This window comes from Cherax quadricarinatus, chromosome 17, assembly GCF_038502225.1.
Source record: "Cherax quadricarinatus isolate ZL_2023a chromosome 17, ASM3850222v1, whole genome shotgun sequence".
Lineage (NCBI taxonomy): Eukaryota > Metazoa > Arthropoda > Malacostraca > Decapoda > Parastacidae > Cherax > Cherax quadricarinatus.
In genome coordinates this window covers 37,255,504-37,276,632 of record NC_091308.1, presented here as the reverse complement: position 1 = coordinate 37,276,632, position 21,129 = coordinate 37,255,504, and positions in this window count along the sequence as shown.

Sequence of the window (21,129 nt, the reverse complement as noted above, 5' to 3'; positions counted from 1 at the left end):
TGTACCCCAGCCTAGAGCCCACCACCCGCACTCACTGTACCCCAGCCTAGAGCCCACCACCCACACTCACTGTAACCAAGCCTAGAGCCCACCACCCCCACCCACAGTACCCCAGCCTAAAGCCCAACGACCACACTCACTGTACCCCAGCCGAGAGCCCACCACCCACACTCACTGTACCCCAGACAAGAGCCCACCACCCACACTCACTGTACCCCAGCCTAGAGCCCACAACCCCCACTCACTCTACCCCCGCATAGAGCCCACCACCCCCACTCACTGTATCCCAGCCTAGAGCCCACCACCCACACTCACTGTACCCCAGTCTAGAGCCCACCACCCACACTCACTGTATCCTAGCCTAGAGCCCACGACCCCCACTCACTGTACCCCAGCCTAAAGCCCATCGTCCACACTCACTGTACCCCAGCCTAGAGCCCAGCCTAGAGCCCACCACCCACATTCACTGTAATCCAGCCTAGAATCCACCATCCCCACCCACTAAACCACATCCTAGAGCCCACCACCCCCACCCACTGTAACCCAGCCTAGAGCCCACCAACCCCACCCACTGTACCCCAGTCTAGAGCCCACCACCTACACTCACTGTACCCCAGCCTAGAACCCACCACCCAAACTCACTGAACCCCAGCCTAGAGCCCACCACCTCCAACCACTGAACTCCAGCCTAGAGCCCACCACCCACACTCACTGTACCCCAGCCTAGAGCCCACCACCCACACTCACTGTACCCCAGCCTAGAGCCCACCACCCACACTCACTGTACTCCAGCCTTGAGCCCACCACCCACACTCACTGTACCCCGGCCTAGAGCCAACCACCCACACTCTCTGTACCCCAGCCTAGAGCCCACCACCCACACTCACTGTACCCCAGCCTAGAGCCCATCACCCACACTCACTCTACCACAGCATAGAGCCCACCACCCACACTCACTGTACTCCAGCCTGGAGCCCACCACCGACACTCACTGTACCCCAGCCTAGAGCCCACCACCCGCACTCACTGTACCCCAGCCTAGAGCCCACCACCCACATTCACTGTACCCAATCCTAGAGCCCACCACCCCCACCCACAGTACCCCAGCCTATAGCCCACCACCCACACTCACTGTACCCCAGCCTAGAGCCCACCACCCACACTCATTGTACCCCAGCCTATAGCCCACCACCCACACTCACTGTACCCCAGCCTAGAGCCCAACACCCACACTCACTCTACCATAGTCTAGAGCCCACCACCCACACTCACTGTACCCCAGCCTGGAGCCCACCACCGACACTCACTGTACCCCAGCCTAGAGCCCACCACCCGCACTCACTGTACCCCAGCCTAGAGCCCACCACCCACACTCACTGTACCCCAGCCTAGAGCCCACCACCCACACTCACTGTACCCCGGCCTTGAGCCCACCACCCACACTCACTGTACCCCGGCCTAGAGCCAACCACCCACACTCTCTGTACCCCAGCCTAGAGCCCACCACCCACTCTCACTGTACCCCAGCCTAGAGCCCAACACCCACACTCACTCTACCACAGTCTAGAGCCCACCACCCACACTCACTGTACCCCAGCCTGGAGCCCACCACCGACACTCACTGTACCCCAGCCTAGAGCCCACCACCCGCTCTCACTGTACCCCAGCCTAGAGCCCACCACCCACACTCACTGTACCCAAGCCTAGAGCCCACCACCCCCACCCACAGTACCCCAGCCTAGAGCCCACCATGCACACTCACTGTACCCCAGCCTAGAGTCCACCACCCACACTCACTGTACCCCAGCCTGGAGCCCACCACCCCACACACTGTACCTCAACCTAGAGCCCACCACCTGCACCCACTGTACCCCAGCCTAGAGCCCATCACCCACACTCACTGTACCCCAGCCTAGAGCCCACCACCGACACTCACTGTACCCCAGCCTAGAGTCCACCACCCACACTCACTGTACCCCAGCCTGGAGCCCACCACCCCACCCACTCTACCCCAGCCTGGAGCCCCCACCTCCACCCACTCTACCCCAGCCTGGAGCCCCCACCTCCACCCACTCTACCCCAGCCTGGAGCCCCCCCCACCACCCCACCTCCACCCACTCTACCCCAGCCTGGAGCCCCCACCTCCACCCACTCTACCCCAGCCTGGAGCCCCCACCCCCACCCACTCTACCCCAGCCTGGAGCCCCCACCTCCACCCACTGTACCCCAGCCTGGAGCCCCCACCTCCACCCACTCTACCCCAGCCTGGAGCCCCCACCTCCACCCACTCTACCCCAGCCTGGAGCCCCCACCCCCACCCACTCTACCCCAGCCTGGAGCCCCCACCTCCACCTCCACCCACTCTACCCCAGCCTGGAGCCCCCACCCCCACCCACTCAACCCCACCCAGGAGCCCCCACCTCCACCCACTCTACCCCGGCCTGGAGCCCCCACCTCCACCCACTCTACCCCAGCCTGGAGCCCCCACCTCCACCCACTCTACCCCAGCCTGGAGCCCCCACCACCACCCACTCTACCCCCGCCTGGAGCCCCCACCTCCACCCACTCTACCCCAGCCTGGAGCCCCCACCTCCACCCACTCTACCCCAGCCTGGAGCCCCCACCCCCACCCACTCTACCCCAGCCTGGAGCCCCCACCTCCACCCACTCTACCCCAGCCTGGAGCCCCCACCTCCACCCACTCTACCCCAGCCTGGAGCCCCCACCTCCACCCACTCTACCCCAGCCTGGAGCCCCCACCTCCACCCACTCTACCCCAGCCTGGAGCCCCCACCTCCACCCACTCTACCCCAGCCTGGAGCCCCCACCTCCACCCACTCTACCCCAGCCTGGAGCCCCCACCTCCACCCACTCTACCCCAGCCTGGAGCCCCCCCCGCCACCCACACTACCCCAGCCTGGAGCCCCCACCTCCACCCACTCTACCCCAGCCTGGAGCCCCCACCTCCACCCACTCTACCCCAGCCTGGAGCCCCCACCTCCACCCACTCTACCCCAGCCTGGAGCCCCCACCTCCACCCACTCTACCCCAGCCTGGAGCCCCCACCTCCACCCACTCTACCCCAGCCTGGAGCCCCCACCTCCACCCACTCGGCCCCCGCCGGGAGCCCCCACCACCACCCACTCTACCCCAGCCTGGAGCCCCCACCTCCACCCACTCTACCCCAGCCTGGAGCCCCCACCCCCACCCACTCTACCCCAGCCTGGAGCCCCCACCTCCACCCACTCTACCCCGGCCTGGAGCCCCCACCTCCACCCACTCTACCCCAGCCTGGAGCCCCAACCTCCACCCACTCTACCCCAGCCTGGAGCCCCCACCTCCACCCACTCTACCCCAGCCTGGAGCCCCCACCTCCACCCACTCTACCCCAGCCTGGAGCCCCCACCTCCACCCACTCTACCCCAGCCTGGAGCCCCCACCCCCACCCACTCTACCCCAGCCTGGAGCCCCCACCTCCACCCACTCTACCCCAGCCTGGAGCCCCCACCTCCACCCACTCTACCCCAGCCTGGAGCCCCCACCTCCACCCACTCTACCCCAGCCTGGAGCCCCCACCTCCACCCACTCTACCCCAGCCTGGAGCCCCCACCTCCACCCACTCTACCCCAGCCTGGAGCCCCCACCTCCACCCACTCTACCCCAGCCTGGAGCCCCCACCTCCACCCACTCTACCCCAGCCTGGAGCCCCCACCTCCACCCACTCTACCCCAGCCTGGAGCCCCCACCTCCACCCACTCTACCCCAGCCTGGAGCCCCCACCTCCACCCACTCTACCCCAGCCTGGAGCCCCCACCTCCACCCACTCTACCCCAGCCTGGAGCCCCCACCTCCACCCACTCTACCCCAGCCTGGAGCCCCCACCTCCACCCACTCTACCCCAGCCTGGAGCCCCCACCCCCCCCCCCACTACCCCAGCCTGGAGCCCCCACCTCCACCCACTCTACCCCAGCCTGGAGCCCCCACCTCCACCCACTCTACCCCAGCCTGGAGCCCCCACCTCCACCCACTCTACCCCAGCCTGGAGCCCCCACCTCCACCCACTCTACCCCAGCCTGGAGCCCCCACCTCCACCCACTCTACCCCAGCCTGGAGCCCCCACCTCCACCCACTCTACCCCAGCCTGGAGCCCCCACCTCCACCCACTCTACCCCGGCCTGGAGCCCCCACCTCCACCCACTCTACCCCAGCCTGGAGCCCCCACCTCCACCCACTCTACCCCAGCCTGGAGCCCCCACCTCCACCCACTCTACCCCAGCCTGGAGCCCCCACCTCCACCCACTCTACCCCAGCCTGGAGCCCCCACCTCCACCCACTCTACCCCAGCCTGGAGCCCCCACCTCCACCCACTCTACCCCAGCCTGGAGCCCCCACCACCACCCACTCAACCCCAGCCTGGAGCCCCCACCTCCACCCACTCTACCCCAGCCTGGAGCCCCCACCTCCACCCACTCTACCCCAGCCTGGAGCCCCCACCTCCACCCACTCTACCCCAGCCTGGAGCCCCCACCTCCACCCACTCTACCCCAGCCTGGAGCCCCCACCTCCACCCACTCTACCCCAGCCTGGAACTCGTGAAATATTAACATTACTATTAATAAATTATTTAATAAGTGTTAATATTAAATATTAATAATATTATTGATACAATACGAAACATCAAAATATTTATTGATGGTTGTCAAGGCAACCAAATTAATAGACAGTGTACAGTATATACACTGAGATGTGTGCATCTCAATGTATATACACTGGTATGTCTGTCTTTCAGCGCATATACACTGGTAGGTGCGTCTCCTCCCAGTTCATATACACTGAAGTACGTCTCTCAGTGTATATACACTGAGATGTGTGTCTCTCAGTGTATATACACTGGGCTGTCTTTAATCCCTAAAGTCTTCTTGACTGGTGGGAGGCACGAGAAGTGCGGGTTTAATGACCCTCGTGTGGTCGATAGGCTTTAAACCCCATTAACCAACCAACATAAAAAAACAGAGAGTCAGTTTACCCGACTGCCGAGAAAAAACATCAATATTAGAATTTTTTCCAATGAATAAAAACCATTGGTCTTTCAAATGAACTCCCTGTAGGGATGAAACAGTGCACAAATAACCCGCACATTGAAGAGAGGAGTTTACGACGACGTTTCGGTCCGACTTGGACCATTTACAAAGTCACACTAACGAAAAGGAGAGAAGGGAGTATATATAGGAAGGATGTGGTAGTAGTAGTAGTGGAAGTAGAAGGTAGTTGTGGGGAGGTAGCAATGGTAGTGGTGGAGCCAGTCAAATACTAAGCTGCAAGGGAGCTAGGTGCCCACAGAGGGTAGGAGCATGAACACAGAGGGTAGGAGCGAGAACACAGAGGGTAGGAGCATGAACACAGACTGTTGGAGCAAAAACACAGAGGGTAGGAGCATGAACACAGACTGTAGGAGCAAAAACACAGAGGGTAGGAGCATGAACACAGACTGTAGGAGCAAAAACACAGAGGGTAGGAGCATGAACACAGACGGTAGGAACGTGAACACAGAGGGTAGGAGCATGAACACAGAGGGTAGGAGCATGAACACAGAGGGTAGCAGCAAGAACAGGTGAAAAGGGAAAGAGGAAGGGGAAGAGGGAGAAGAAGAAAAAGGAAGAATCAGGTTAAGTCACGGGTATTCTGAAGTTTGGAGCATTTTACAATGTAGTGGGAGAGGAAGACATCTACAGAGACGAAGCCACCACTAAGATTCATAAGTTGAGAAAACTTTATTGACACAACTGTTGACATGTGCAGTCAGTCAATGAGTGAGTGAGTGAGTGAGTCAGTCAGTCAATAAGTCAGTCAGTCAGTCAATAAGTCAGTCAGTCAGTCAATGAGTCAGTCAATGAGTCAGTCAGTCAGTCAGTTAGTCAGTCAGTCAGTCAGTCAGTCAGTCAGTCAGTCAATGAGTCAGTCAGTCAGTCAGTCAGTCAGTCAATAAGTCAGTCATTCAGTCAATGAGTCAGTCAATGAGTCAGTAAGTCAGTCAGTCAATGAGTCAGTCAGTCAGTCAATGAGTCAGTCAGTCAGTCAGTCAATGAGTCAGTCAGTCAGTCAGTCAGTCAGTCAGTCAGTCAGTCAGTCGTTCTCTGCTCAAGTTTATGTAGATCATTCACAATTTTGATTTCAGTGCCAAAACTCGAGAATGACTTCTCTAATCGTCTTCAAACTTTCAGTGCTGGCGTGTCCTTCATACAACAAGACTGGTATTGTTACTGGAATGTATAATCACTAATTATTTTATTTATAAAAAAAATGTAAAATTTTTTCAGAATATTTTTACATAAAAAAAACACATTGAATCACATTTTAAGGATAACTAGTGAATACCACATTCGATCGGCTTTAAACGTTAAATGTTGGTGTCTCTTACTGGATTATTATTAGACTGAGAAGCTACCAGTTTAAAATTTCACTGCAGCCTCACCAGCTGTCACAGTCTGGTTGCTCAGTGTAAGTGTGCAAACTCAAGCTTCTTAAAAGTGTATTCACATGCATTTCATTACAAAACTGAAGAAAATCTGTCGGAAGATCATAGCCAAAAAAACTGAAAACTCGATTTTTTTATATTACTTTACTGTTGGTACTAAGCCAGTCATATTGTGTTATTGTTGGTACTGAGCCAGTCATATTGTGTTATTGTTGGTACTGAGCTGGTCATATTGTGTTATTGTTGGTACTGAGCTGGTCATATTGTGTTATTGTTGGTACTGAGCCAGTCATATTGTGTTATTGTTGGTACTGAGCTGGTCATATTGTGTTATTGTTGGTACTGACCTGGTCATATTGTGTTATTGTTGGTACTGAGCCAGTCATATTGTGTTATTGTTGGTACTGAGCTGGTCATATTGTGTTATTGTTGGTACTGAGCTGGTCATATTGTGTTATTGTTGGTACTGAGCCAGTCATATTGTGTTATTGTTGGTACTGAGCTGGTCATATTGTGTTATTGTTGGTACTGAGCCAGTCATATTGTGTTATTGTTGGTACTGAGCCAGTCATATTGTGTTATTGTTGGTACTGAGCTGGTCATATTGTGTTATTGTTGGTACTGAGCCAGTTATATTGTGTTATTGTTGGTACTGAGCTGGTCATATTGTGTTATTGTTGGTACTGAGCCAGTCATATTGTGTTATTGTTGGTACTGAGCTGGTCATATTGTGTTATTGTTGGTACTGACCTGGTCATATTGTGTTATTGTTGGTACTGAGCCAGTCATATTGTGTTATTGTTGGTACTGAGCTGGTCATATTGTGTTATTGTTGGTACTGAGCTGGTCATATTGTGTTATTGTTGGTACTGAGCCAGTCATATTGTGTTATTGTTGGTACTGAGCTGGTCATATTGTGTTATTGTTGGTACTGAGCCAGTCATATTGTGTTATTGTTGGTACTGAGCCAGTCATATTGTGTTATTGTTGGTACTGAGCTGGTCATATTGTGTTATTGTTGGTACTGAGCCAGTTATATTGTGTTATTGTTGGTACTGAGCTGGTCATATTGTGTTATTGTTGGTACTGAGCTTGTCATATTGTGTTATTGTTGGTACTGAGCTGGTCATATTGTGTTATTGTTGGTACTGAGCTGGTCATATTGTGTTATTGTTGGTACTGAGCCAGTCATATTGTGTTATTGTTGGTACTGAGCTGGTCATATTGTGTTATTGTTGGTATTGAGCTGGTCATATTGTGTTATTGTTGGTACTGAGCTGGTCATATTGTGTTATTGTTGGTAATGAGCCAGTCATATTGTGTTATTGTTGGTACTTAGCTGGTCATATTGTGTTATTGTTGGTACTGAGCTGGTCATATTGTGTTATTGTTGGTACTGAGCTGGTCATATTGTGTTAATGTTGGTACTGAGCCAGTCATATTGTGTTATTGTTGGTACTGAGCCAGTCATATTGTGTTATTGTTGGTAATAAGCCAGTCATATTGTGTTATTGTTGGTACTGAGCTGGTCATATTGGGTTATTGTTGGTACTGAGCTGTTCATATTGTTTTATTGTCGGTACTGAGCCGGTCATATTGTTTTATTGTTGGTACTAAGATAGCCATATTGTGTTATTGTTGGTACTGAGCCAGTCATATTGTGTTATTGGTGGTACTGAGCTGGTCATATTGTTTTATTGTTGGTACTAAGATAGTCATATTGTGTTATTGTTGGTACTAAGATAGTCATACTGTGTTATTGTTGGTACTGAGCCGGTTATATTGTGTTATTGTTGGTACTGAGCCAGTCATATTGTGTTATTGTTGGTACTGAGCTGGTCATATTGTTTTATTGTTGGGACTAAGATAGTCATATTGTGTTATTGTTGGTACTAAGATAGTCATATTGTGTTATTGTTGGTACTGAGCCGGTCATATTGTGTTATTGTTGGTACTGAGCCAGTCATATTGTTTTATTGTTGGTACTAAGATAGTCATATTGTGTTATTGTTGGTACTAAGATAGTCATACTATGTTATTGTTGGTACTAAGATAGTCATATTGTGTTATTGTTGGTACTGAGCCAGTCATATTGTTTTATTGTTGGTACTGAGCCAGTAATATTGTTTTATTTTTGGTACTAAGATAGTCATATTGTGTTATTGTTGGTACTAAGATAGTCATATTGTGTTATTGTTGGTACTGAGCCGGTCATATTGTTTTATTGTTGGTACTGAGCCAGTCACATTGTTTTATTGTTGGTACTAAGATAGTCATATTGTGTTATTGTTGGTACTGAGCAAGTCATATTGTTTTATTGTTGGTATTAAGATAGTCATATTGTGTTATTGTCGGTACTGAGCCAGTCATATTATTTTATTGTTGGTACTGAGCCAGTCATATTGTGTTATTGTTGGTACTGAGCTGGTCATATTGTTTTATTGTTGATACTAAGATAGTCATATTGTGTTATTGTTGGTACTGAGCCGGTCATATTGTTTTATTGTCGGTACTGAGCCAGTCATATTGTTTTATTGTTGGTACTGAGCCAGTCATATTGTTTTATTGTTGGTACTAAGATAGTCATATTGTGTTATTGTTGGTACTGAGCCAGTCATATTGTTTTATTGTTGGTACTGAGCCAGTCATATTGTGTTATTGTTGGTACTGAGCCGGTCATATTGTTTTATTGTTGGTACTAAGCCGGTCATATTGTGTTATTGTTGGTACTGAGCCGGTCATATTGTTTTATTGTTGGTACTGAGCCAGTCATATTGTTTTATTGTTGGTACTGAGCCAGTCATATTGTTTTATTGTTGGTACTGAGCCAGTCATATTGTTTTATTGTTGGTACTGATCCAGTCATATTGTTTTATTGTTGGTACTGAGCCGGTCATATTGTTTTATTGTCGGTACTGAGCCAGTCATATTGTTTTATTGTTGGTACTGAGCCAGTCATATTGTTTTATTGTTGGTACTAAGATAGTCATATTGTGTTATTGTTGGTACTGAGCCAGTCATATTGTTTTATTGTTGGTACTGAGCCAGTCATATTGTTTTATTGTTGGTAGTAAGATAGTCATATTGTGTTATTGTTGGTACTGAGCCGGTCATATTGTTTTATTGTTGGTACTGAGCCAGTCATATTGTTTTATTGTTGGTACTGAGCCAGTCATATTGTTTTATTGTTGGTACTGATCCAGTCATATTGTTTTATTGTTGGTACTGAGCCGGTCATATTGTTTTATTGTCGGTACTGAGCCAGTCATATTGTTTTATTGTTGGTAACGAGCCAGTCATATTGTGTTATTGTTGGTACTAAGCCAGTCATATTGTGTTATTGTTGATACTGAGCCGGTCATATTGTTTTATTGTTGGTAATGAGCCAGTCATATTGTGTTATTGTTGGTACTAAGCCGGTCATATAGTTTTATTGTTTGTAGTGAGGCTGTCATATTGTGTTATTGTTGGTACTATGCCAGTCATATTGCATTATTGTTGGTACTGAGCCAGTCATATTATGTTATTGTTATCACTGAGCGATCATATTGTGTTATTGTTGGTTCTAAGCCGGTAATATTGTTATTGTTGGTAGTGAGTAGGTCATGTTGTATTACTGTTGTGAGCCGGTCATACTATGTTACTGTTGGTACTGAGCCGGTCATATTGTATTATTGTTGGTACTGAGCCGGTCATATTGCATTATTGTTGGTAGTGAGGCGGTCATATTGTGTAATTGTTGATACTAAGCCGATCATACAGTGTTATTGTTGGTAGTGAGGTGGTCATATTGTGTTATTGTTGGTAATGAACCAGTCATATTGTATTATTGTTGGTATTGAGCCGGTCATATAGTGTTAATGTTGGTAGTGAGGTAGTCACATAATGTTATTATTGGTACTGAAGGGGCCATGTAGTGTTTTTGTTGGTATTGAGTTGGTCATATAATGTTATTGTTGTTCTTCACCCATATTGCGTTATTGTTGGTAATAAGCCGGTCATATTGCGTTATTGTTGGTAATAAGCCGGTCATATTGCGTTATTGTTGGTAATAAGCCGGTCATATTGCGTTATTGTTGGTAATAAGCCGGTCATATTGCGTTAGTGTTAGTAATGAACCGGTCATTTAGCGTTAGTGTTAATAATGAGCCAGTCATATTGCGTTAGTGTCAGTAATGAGCCGGTAATATTGCGTTAGTGTTGGTAATTAGTTGGTCATATTGCGTTAGTGTTGGTAATGACCTGGTCATATTGCGTTAGTGCTAGTAATGAGCCGGTCACATTGCGTTAGTGTGAAAATGAGCTGGTCATATTGCGTTAGTATTGGTAATGAGCCAGTCATACTGTGTTAGTGTTAGTAACGAGCTGTGATGAATGGTTTAGAAAACCGACAAGTTGAAGAATTGAGACACTTATGCAACACATGGGAATCTTTATTGAAGAAACGTTTCGCCACACAGTGGCTTCATCAGTCCAATACAAAGCATATAAACCACCTCTCGGGCCTTATGCTGCAAGAGTGATGGACTGAACACATCGACTCCAGGCTGAGGGACTGATTACCTCAAACTCCTCCTCTCCTTACCTACTTCAATAAAGATTTCCATATCTTGCATAAGTGTCTCAATTCTTCAGTAATGAGCTGGTCATATTGTGTTAGTGTTAGTAATGTGTTGGTCATATTGTGTTAGTGTTAGGAATGAGCTGGTCATATTGTGTTAGTGTTAGGAATGAGCTGGTCATATTGTGTTAGTGTTAGTAATGTGTTGGTCATATTGTGTTAATGTTAGGAATGAGCTGGTCATATTGCGTTAGTGTTAGTAAAGTGCTGGTCATATTGCGTTAGTGTTAGTAATGTGTTGGTCATATTGTGTTAGTGTTAGTAAAGTGCTGGTCATATTGCGTTAGTGTTAGTAATGTGTTGGTCATATTGTGTTAATGTTAGGAATGAGCTGGTCATATTGTGTTAGTGTTAGTAATGTGTTGGTCATATTGTGTTAGTGTTAGTAATGTGTTGGTCATATTGTGTTAGTGTTAGTAATGTGTTGGTCATATTGTGTTAGTGTTAGTAATGTGTTGGTCATATTGTGTTAGTGTTAGTAATGTGTTGGTCATATTGTGTTAGTGTTAGTAAAGTGCTGGTCATATTGTGTTAGTGTTAGTAATGTGTTGGTCATATTGTGTTAGTGTTAGTAATGTGTTGGTCATATTGTGTTAGTGTTAGTAATGTGTTGGTCATATTGTGTTAGTGTTAGTAATGTGTTGGTCATATTGCGTTAGTGTTAGTAATCAGCTGGTCATATTGTGTTAGTGTTAGGAATAAGTTGGTCATATTGTGTTAGTGTTAGTAATGTGTTGATCATATTGTGTTAGTGTTAGTAATCAGCTGGTCATATTGTGTTAGTGTTAGTAATCAGCTGGTCATATTGTGTTAGTGTTAGTAATGTGTTGATCATATTGTGTTAGTGTTAGGAATGAGTTAGTCATATTGTGTTAGTGTTAGGAATGAGTTGGTCATATTGTGTTAGTGTTAGGAATGAGTTGGTCATATTGTGTTAGTGTTAGGAATGAGCTGGTCATATACTCAGGTACAAAGTTCTCTGGATAAAATTTTCCCTTTATATACAAATATCTCGTCCGTAGGAGACAAACTCATGACTTAGACCATGAATTTGAGAATGCCTCATCCGACTTGCTTCAAACTATCATGCTGCATAGCCCTTGTGGTTTAGCGCTTCTTTTTGATTATAATAATAATAATAATAATTCAAGCTATCATCACTGGATAAGGCTTTTACCAAACTAATGGAACAGGCACACACTCTCCGGTCAATTTTATACAGGATATTCCTGATTTTGGATTCTCTTCCAGTAACCGCGCCTCCTACACGGGCAACATTTGTGGCTGTTATTGGAATGAGAGGCCGCCAATTTGCCAAACTGAATTTTTATATTGTTATGGTATTATTATCCGTGAAATAACTTGAGTATGTCTTCTCTGACAGACTTTATGTATATTAAATTCTTGTGTATCTTGAAAAAATAAGCGTAAAGGCAGGATAATGCAGTCCTTTATTGAGTGCTTTTCGCCCACACAGTGTGGACTTTATCAGGTTACAAACAGATCTACCTGGCTCAGGTACATCTGTGCAAGAAAGGTATAAAATACCGACAATATGAAAGTTAAGACACATGTGCAACATCTGGATATCTTTATTGAAGACGTTTCGCCATCCAATGGCTTTATCAATACAGATTCTAGGACATAATTGGAAGACAGTAGAACTATATACAAAAGATGAGGTAATCAGTCCCTCAGCCTTGGAGTTAGTGTTCACAGCATCGTGGTGGAGGAGAATCTGGAGCAAAGGCAAGAAGACTGGCGGTTATATAGACGTCAGTGGATCAGGACGTGCAGCAGACGAGGGCATAGTCACTGGTAGGCGGGATTCCCCAGTGGAAGTAGGTCCTTCCCAGAATCTCCACGACTATGGTGCTGTTTGCACCTACTCCTAGGTTGAGGGACTGATTACCTCATCTTCTGTACGTAGTTCTACTGTCTTCAAGTTATGTCCTAGAATTTGTATTGATAAAGCCACTGGATGGCGAAACGTCTACAATAAAGATACCCAGATGTTGCACATGTGTCTTACTCTCACCTTCCCAAAGAGATGGGTTAGTTGTAGCAGCCGTGAAGAAGGTCTTTTATACCTTTCTTGCACAACTTATCAGACACTGCAACATCATGGAATCTTGGTTCAGAGGACATCTACAAGACCTTCTTCACGGCTACTACAACTAACCCATCTCTTTGGGAAGGACCTACTTCCACTGGGGAATCCCGCCTACCAGTGACTATGCCCTCGTCTGCTGCACGTCCTGATCCACTGACGCCTATATAACCGCCAGTCTTCTTGCCTTTGCTCCAGATTCTCCTCCATCACGATGCTGTGAACACTAACTCCAAGGCTGAGGGACTGATTACCTCATCTTTTGTATATAGTTCTACTGTCTTCCAATTATGTCCTAGAATCCGTATTGATAAAGCCATTGGATGGCGAAACATCTACAATAAAGATATCCAGATGTTGCACATGTGTCTTAACTTTCAGGTACATCTGTTTGTAACTTGATAAAGTCCACGCTGTGGGCGAAACGTTGTTTATTAAAGATCGCATTATCCTCCTTTTGTGTCTATTGTTCTATCTTGTCCGTATTTTATGCCATATATTTCTAGTGTATCTTACTTATAGAAAGGTTTCAATAGGAGAGAGATTGTTAAAATTGAAAATATAGATTTTTATGCGATAATCTGTGAATGCCTCATCAGATCGACTTCCACACTTCAGCGCCAATAACTCAAGAATGGAACTTCCGACCGGCTTCAAACTTAAAGTGCAGGTGTCTTGTGGAATGCATTGTCTCTGCGATAACTTGAGAATGCCGTTTCTTATTTGTTTTAATAAACTTTCGATGCTTTTCTGTGGTAGTGGAATCTGGAGCTTTTGGTTATCTGACCGAGGCCTTCCGCTGGCTTACCGGACCACCTCTTTAAAAACTAAGGTTACGAATATAACCACCATTGTCAAGGTGATTTTTATAGTGGAAGGTTTAAATTGAGATGTGTAGATATGACGATGCTACTTTTAGTAGAGAAATTGCGAGGAGGAGCAGTGCGTGCTCAGTTGCAGCTCTACAAGAGGGTCGCGCATCGGAGATGTTAAGTGATCTGTATTTGATAAATTAGACACATGTGCAACTCTTGGGTATCTTTATTGAGGAAACGTTTTGCCACACAGTGGCTTCATCAGTCCATACAAAGGAGAATCTTGAAGAATAGGAGGAGAATGAGGTAATCAGTCCCTCAACCCAAGAGTTGCACATGTGCCTAATTTATCAACATGTCGGTTCTCTGAACCATTCATCTACTGATCTGTATTTTGAAATCGGGAGATAAATCTGTGTCACATGTGTCGTCCAAGCAGCCTCACTTCAGTGGTGTGTAAATTATTATCATCAGTGACAGCAGATAAGTTATAAGCTACCCCGATGGGTATAATTTGTTGAAATAGTCTTGGTAGAATTACCGACAATATATTAGGATAAAACGACACATGTGCAACTAATGTGACATTTTATTGTGGCAACGTTTCGCTCACCAGGAGCTTTATCAAGCTGTTACGGCTGTGTCCTGTGTCCTTTTACAAAATATAATTTGTTGAGCCACATGACGGGGTCACAGGCGGGATGGGGCAACTTTAAAAAGAGATTGGACAACTATATGAGTGGTCTGGGTCTGATTAGTGTCATTGGGTATGGGGGTAAATTCTTGGGTAGCTTTGGGCACGGGTGGTTTTGATAAGGACCTGCCTTGTATGGGACAGTAGGCCTTCTGCAGTGTTCCTCCATTCTTATGTTCTTCAGTTATAAATAAGTCACAACGTGTATGTCGTACATTTTACCGAGACGATGGTGTGTCCCAGAGACTTGACCAGTTGGTGAGGACTGGTGACGGCTGGCAGGCGTTCTTTACTGAGTAACTCCAGATCAGTCGGGAGTACAAGATTTATTGTGGTAATGTATGTTTGACCTAAGTTGGTGTATGTTAGGCACATGCTTGTATATGTTGGATGTCAGCTGGTGTATGTTAGGCACAAGTTTGTATATGTTGGATGTCAGCTGGTGTATGTTACGCACATGTTTGTATATGTTGGATGCCAGCTGGTGTATGTTAGGTACATGTTTGTATATGTTGGACGTCAGCTGGTGTATGTTACGCACATGCTTGTATATGTTGGATGCCAGCTGGTGCATGTTAGGCACATCCTTGTATATGTTGGATGCCAGCTGGTGTATGTTAGGCACATGTTTGTATATGTTGGATGCCAGCTGGTGTATGTTAGGCACATGCTTGTATATGTTGGATGTCAGCTGGTGTATGTTAGGTACATGTTTGTATATGTTGGATGTCAGCTGGTGTATGTTACGCACATGCTTGTATATGTTGGATGCCAGCTGGTGTATGTTAGGTACATGCTTGTATATGTTGGATGCCAGCTGGCGTATGTTAGGTACATGCTTGTATATGTTGGATGCCATCTGGTGTATGTTAGGCACATCCTTGTATATGTTGGATGCCAGGTGGTGTATGTTAGGCACATGTTTGTATATGTTGGATGCCAGCTGGTGTATGTTAGGCACATGTTTGTATATGTTGGATGCCAGCTGGTGTATGTTAGGCACATGTTTGTATATGTTGGATGTCAGCTGGTGTATGTTAGGCACATGTTTGTATATGTTGGATGTCAGCTGGTGTATGTTAGGCACATGTTTGTATATGTTGGATGTCAGCTGGTGTATGTTAGGCACATGTTTGTATATGTTGGATGTCAGCTGGTGTATGTTAGGCACATGTTTGACGCAACCCGGTGTGTGGCGCTCACATTTAAAGAAAACACAAATAGGTGAGCACACACACACACACACACACACACACACACACACACACACACACACACACACACACACACACACACACACACACACACACACACACACACACACTCACACACACACACACACACACACACACACACACACACACACACACACACACACAACACTCACACACACACACACACACACACACACACACACACACACACACACACACACACACACACACACACACACACACACACACACACACACACACACACACACACACACACACACACACACACACACACACACACACACACACACACCATACTGGAGTATGCGGCACCAGTTTGGAACCCACACCTAGCCAAGCACGTAAAGAAACTAGAGAAAGTGCAAAGGTTTGCAACAAGACTAGTCCCAGAGCTAAGAGGTATGTCCTACGAGGAGAGGTTAAGGGAAATCAACCTGACGACACTGGAGGACAGGAGAGATAGGGGGGACATGATAACGACATACAAAATACTGAGAGGAATTGACAAGGTGGACAAAGACAGGATGTTCAAGAGACTGGACACAGTAACAAGGGGACACAGTTGGAAGTTGAAGACACAGATGAATCACAGGGATGTTAGGAAGTATTTCTTCAGCCACAGAGTAGTCAGTAAGTGGAATAGTTTGGGAAGCGATGTAGTGGAGGCAGGATCCATACATAGCTTTAAGCAGAGGTATGAGAAAGCTCACGGCTCAGGGAGAGTGACCTAGTAGCGATCAGTGAAGAGGCGGGGCCAGGAGCTCGGACTCGATCCCCGCAACCTCAACTAGGTGAGTACAACTAGGTGAGTACACACACACACACACACACACACACACACACACACACACTCACACACGCCCGTGGGTCCGTGGGGTGAAGACGTGGGTAACAAGGCTCCGAGATCCTTAGCGTTGTAAGGCGTGCAATAACAGCTAGCAGTAATCAGTGGTAGTGGAACGTCAGTGAACAATACTACGAGTGATAATTAAAGTTATTAGTTAAAGAAAGTGAGAGGAAAGTTGAAAACATAATATTTCAAAGCGCAAACCGTTGGGGGTCTTAGGCGCTGTTGCCACATTGGCAGCGGTAGGCCTGAAGAAGTGACGTCACGACAAGTTGTGCGCCATTAAACATATAAAGTGAAGTGTATATAATGTGAAGTGTATACTATCATCAGTGAAGAGTGAAGTGAGGAAGCGGGATGTACGAGAATATATGGTTATAATCATCACGGGTGAAGGATCTCCAAAATAGGGATTTAAGGCCTACGTACGACTACTTCGTCATCAGCAGCTGGCAACTGTCACCGCAAGTTTATTCGCCTAGTTGTGGTTTGCATGTTGACGGCCCTGGCTGGCCTTGCATACTGTTTGATACTGGTCACTCACTCCTGCAAGCTATTACCAGAATTAGAATAGAAATAGCATAGACATAGAGAATATAGTGTTGACGAGTGTGAAAAGGTAGGTGTGACAAGCTTTTAAGGGCAACATTGTAAGACCGTGCTAGGGTCAGGTCCCAGGAGGGTTGTGTCAGGTCACAAGAAGTTGCGGCCAGTCATTACACCGCACAAGACACTCTCATACACACACACACGCACTCACACACACACACACATGCACACACGTACACAGGCAGTGTTACTACCGGTAGTTATTAGCAGTAAGAATACTTAGGAAGCTAGGAAGTCCTCTCTCAATGTTGAACAAGGAAAATGATAATAACCAGCAACAATTAATGCGTAAATCCAGAAAGGACAATAAGTGGAGAGAGTAGCATAATTGGGAAAGATAAATGAGACTAAATTTGTGCCTACACGACGGATCTTTCAACCACACCACCTACCCCCCCCCTAACCCTCCCTCCCTCACACACAAGCACACACACACAAGGGTAGACACTCACACACACACACAAACACACACACACACACACACACACACACACACACACACAAACACACACACACATACACACACACATACATACATACATACATAAACACATACACACACACACACAAACACACACACACACACACACACACACACACACATATACACACACACACACACACCACACACACACACACACCACACACACACACCCCACACACACACACCACACACACACACACACCACACACACACACACACCACACATACACACCCCACACACACACACGCCACACACACACCACACACACACCACACACACACCACACACACACCACACACACACCACAAACACACACCACACACACCACACACACACACCACACACACCACACACACACACACCACACACACACACAACACACACACACACACACACGCACACACACACACACATACACACGCACACACGCACATACACACATACACACACACACACCCACACACACGCTCCACCACTTGACACAAACACTTGACACAAACACGTACCCCCCCTCCCCTACCCACCTCTCCCCCTTCCCTAACCACCTCACCTTAGCCACCTACCCCTCCCCCAAACCACCTAACCCCTCCCCAAACCGTCTAACCCCCCCAGCTACCTCCCTCCCTCCAATAACCATCCTCCCCCTCCCCCATAACCATCCATCCCCTCTCTCCCCCAAACCATCTAACCCCCTCCCCCAACTATCTCTACCCCTCCAATAACCATCCTCCCCCTCCCCCACAACCATCCATCCCCTCTCCTCCTAACCATCTATTCCCCTCCCCCTAACCAGGATGAGGACAAGGGGCTCCAAGGACGAATCTGGGAGGGAGGAATGGGAGGTAGAGCTCAAAAAAAGGGAGGAAGACTGGGGAAGGAGACTAGATGAGCTGGAAAAGAAGATGGAAGAGACGTTAGCAGCAGAATGCAGAAGGTGGAAGCAACAGGCCACAGCAGCAGAAATCAAGATAGAGAGATTAGAAGAGGAGCTGAGACATCTGAAACAGCACAGAGACAAAGATATTACAGAAGTAGCATCGGCAATGGCTTCATCAAACACAGACAACAGGTCTGAAGGAAGCAAGGAAACTAAACTGTATGCAGAGGTCCTGTCAAACCCACATGGGGCCAAAACAAAGACAGGGAGCACACTAGGACAAAATGAGAGGTTGGAAGACATTGAAGGAACTAGGACATGTGCATGGACCTTACCAGATACCTGTGGGGGCCAGGAGCAGGTGAGCAGGAAGGATAAACCCAGAAGCATAGGGGCCATAACTAGGGAAGGGACTGAAGGAAGGAACACTCCACAGGAAGGAACTAAAACACATCAGAGGATGCAATGGGAGTCACAGTGGGGGGTGGAAAGGGAGAGATCCATGTTTGTCTATGGGCTAGACGAAGCTAAAGGGGAAACTTATGATGAAAGAAAGCAGGAGGAGAAAAAAGCAATTGAAGATATCATGAAGATGATAGGCGAGGGGGACATGACCCAGGTGGCAAATTTTCGGAGAATTGGGTGGTTCACAAAGAAAAGGAATCGGCCTCTCAAAGTAATTTTCAAGGCAGAATCAACCCGAACCATGATCCTGCAGGAGAAAGCACGGCTGAGAGGCAAGCAGGAGTTCCGGAGTGTGTACCTCGATCGAGACAGAACACAGCACGAAAGGAAGACAATGAAAGAGAGAGTTCAAAAACGAAAGGAGAAATGGGAGGAAATGAAAAAGGAGAGCAGAATAACACAGGATCAATTGGAAGGACAAGCGCACCCCCCAGAAACACCTGCAGAAGGACTCCAGCCACGACACCCCCAAGGCAACTGAACAATCCAAACCAACCATCACACACCGATCCCTCTGTTTCCACCCCCAGCACCACAGTTACAGTATTAGAACAGAAGTTGAAGGTTTGGTACACAAATGCAGATGGATTAACGAATAAACATGAGGAATGGCAAGAAAGAATCAATGAGAAGTCCCTAGACATCATAGCAGTTACAGAAACAAAACTCATGGAGACAATAACAGATGCAATCTTCCCACCAGGATACCAGATCATGAGGAAAGATAGAAGGGGCAGGGGGGGAGGTGGGGTTGCTCTGCTCGTAAAAAACAGATGGAAATTCGAGAAAATGGAAGGAATAGATGAGACGGGAGAAAGAGACTACATAGCAGGTACACTTCAGTCTGGGGGAACACAAAGTGGTCATTGCAGTGATGTATAATCCACCACAGAACTGCAGGAGGCCAAGAGAGGAATATGAAGAGAGCAACAGAGCAATGGTGGACACACTTGCTGAGGTGACAAGAAGAGCTCACTCCAGCAGAGCAAAGTTGCTGGTTATGGGGGATTTCAACCACAGGAAGATTGACTGGGAAAACCTGGAGCCACATAGGGGTCCCGAAACATGGAGAGCCAGGATGTTGGACGTGGTGCTGGAAAACCTCATGTACCAACATGTTAAGGACACTATCAGAGTGAGAGGGGAGGATGAACCAGCAAGATTGGACCTTGTGTTCACCCTGGGCAGCTCAGACATTGACGACATCAAGTATGAGAGTCCCCTAGGAGCTAGCGACCATGTGGTTCAGTGCTTTGAATACATAGTGGAGCTGCAAGTGGAGAGAATAACAGGAGTTGAATGGGAAAAGCCTGACTATAAAAGAGGGGACTACATAGGGTTGAAGAACTTCCTGCAGGAGGTCCAGTGGGACAGAGAACTGGCAGGAAAGCCAGTAAATGAAATGATGGAATATGTAACAACAAAATGCAAGGAGGCAGTGGAAAAGTTTATTCCCAAGGGCAACAGTAACAACGGGAAGACCAGAACGAGCCCCTGGTTTACCCGACGGTGTAAGGAGGCAAAAACAAAGTGCAATAGAGAATGGAAAAAGTACAGAAGGCAGAGAACACACGAAAATAGGGAGATCAGTCGCAGAGCCAGGAATGAGTACGCACAGGTAAGGAGGGAGGCCCAGCGACAGTATGAAAATGACATAGCATCGAGAATCAAGACTGACCCGAAACTGTTGTATAGCCACATCAGGAGGAAGACAACAGTCAAAGACCAGGTGATCAGATTAAAGGCAGAAGGTGGAGAACTCACAAGAAATGATCAGGAGGTATGTGAGGAGCTGAGCAGGAGATTTAAGGAAGTTTTTACAGTAGAGACAGGAAGGGCTGTGGGAAGACAGCACAGAAGGGAACATCAAGAGGGAATATACCAACAAGTGTTGGA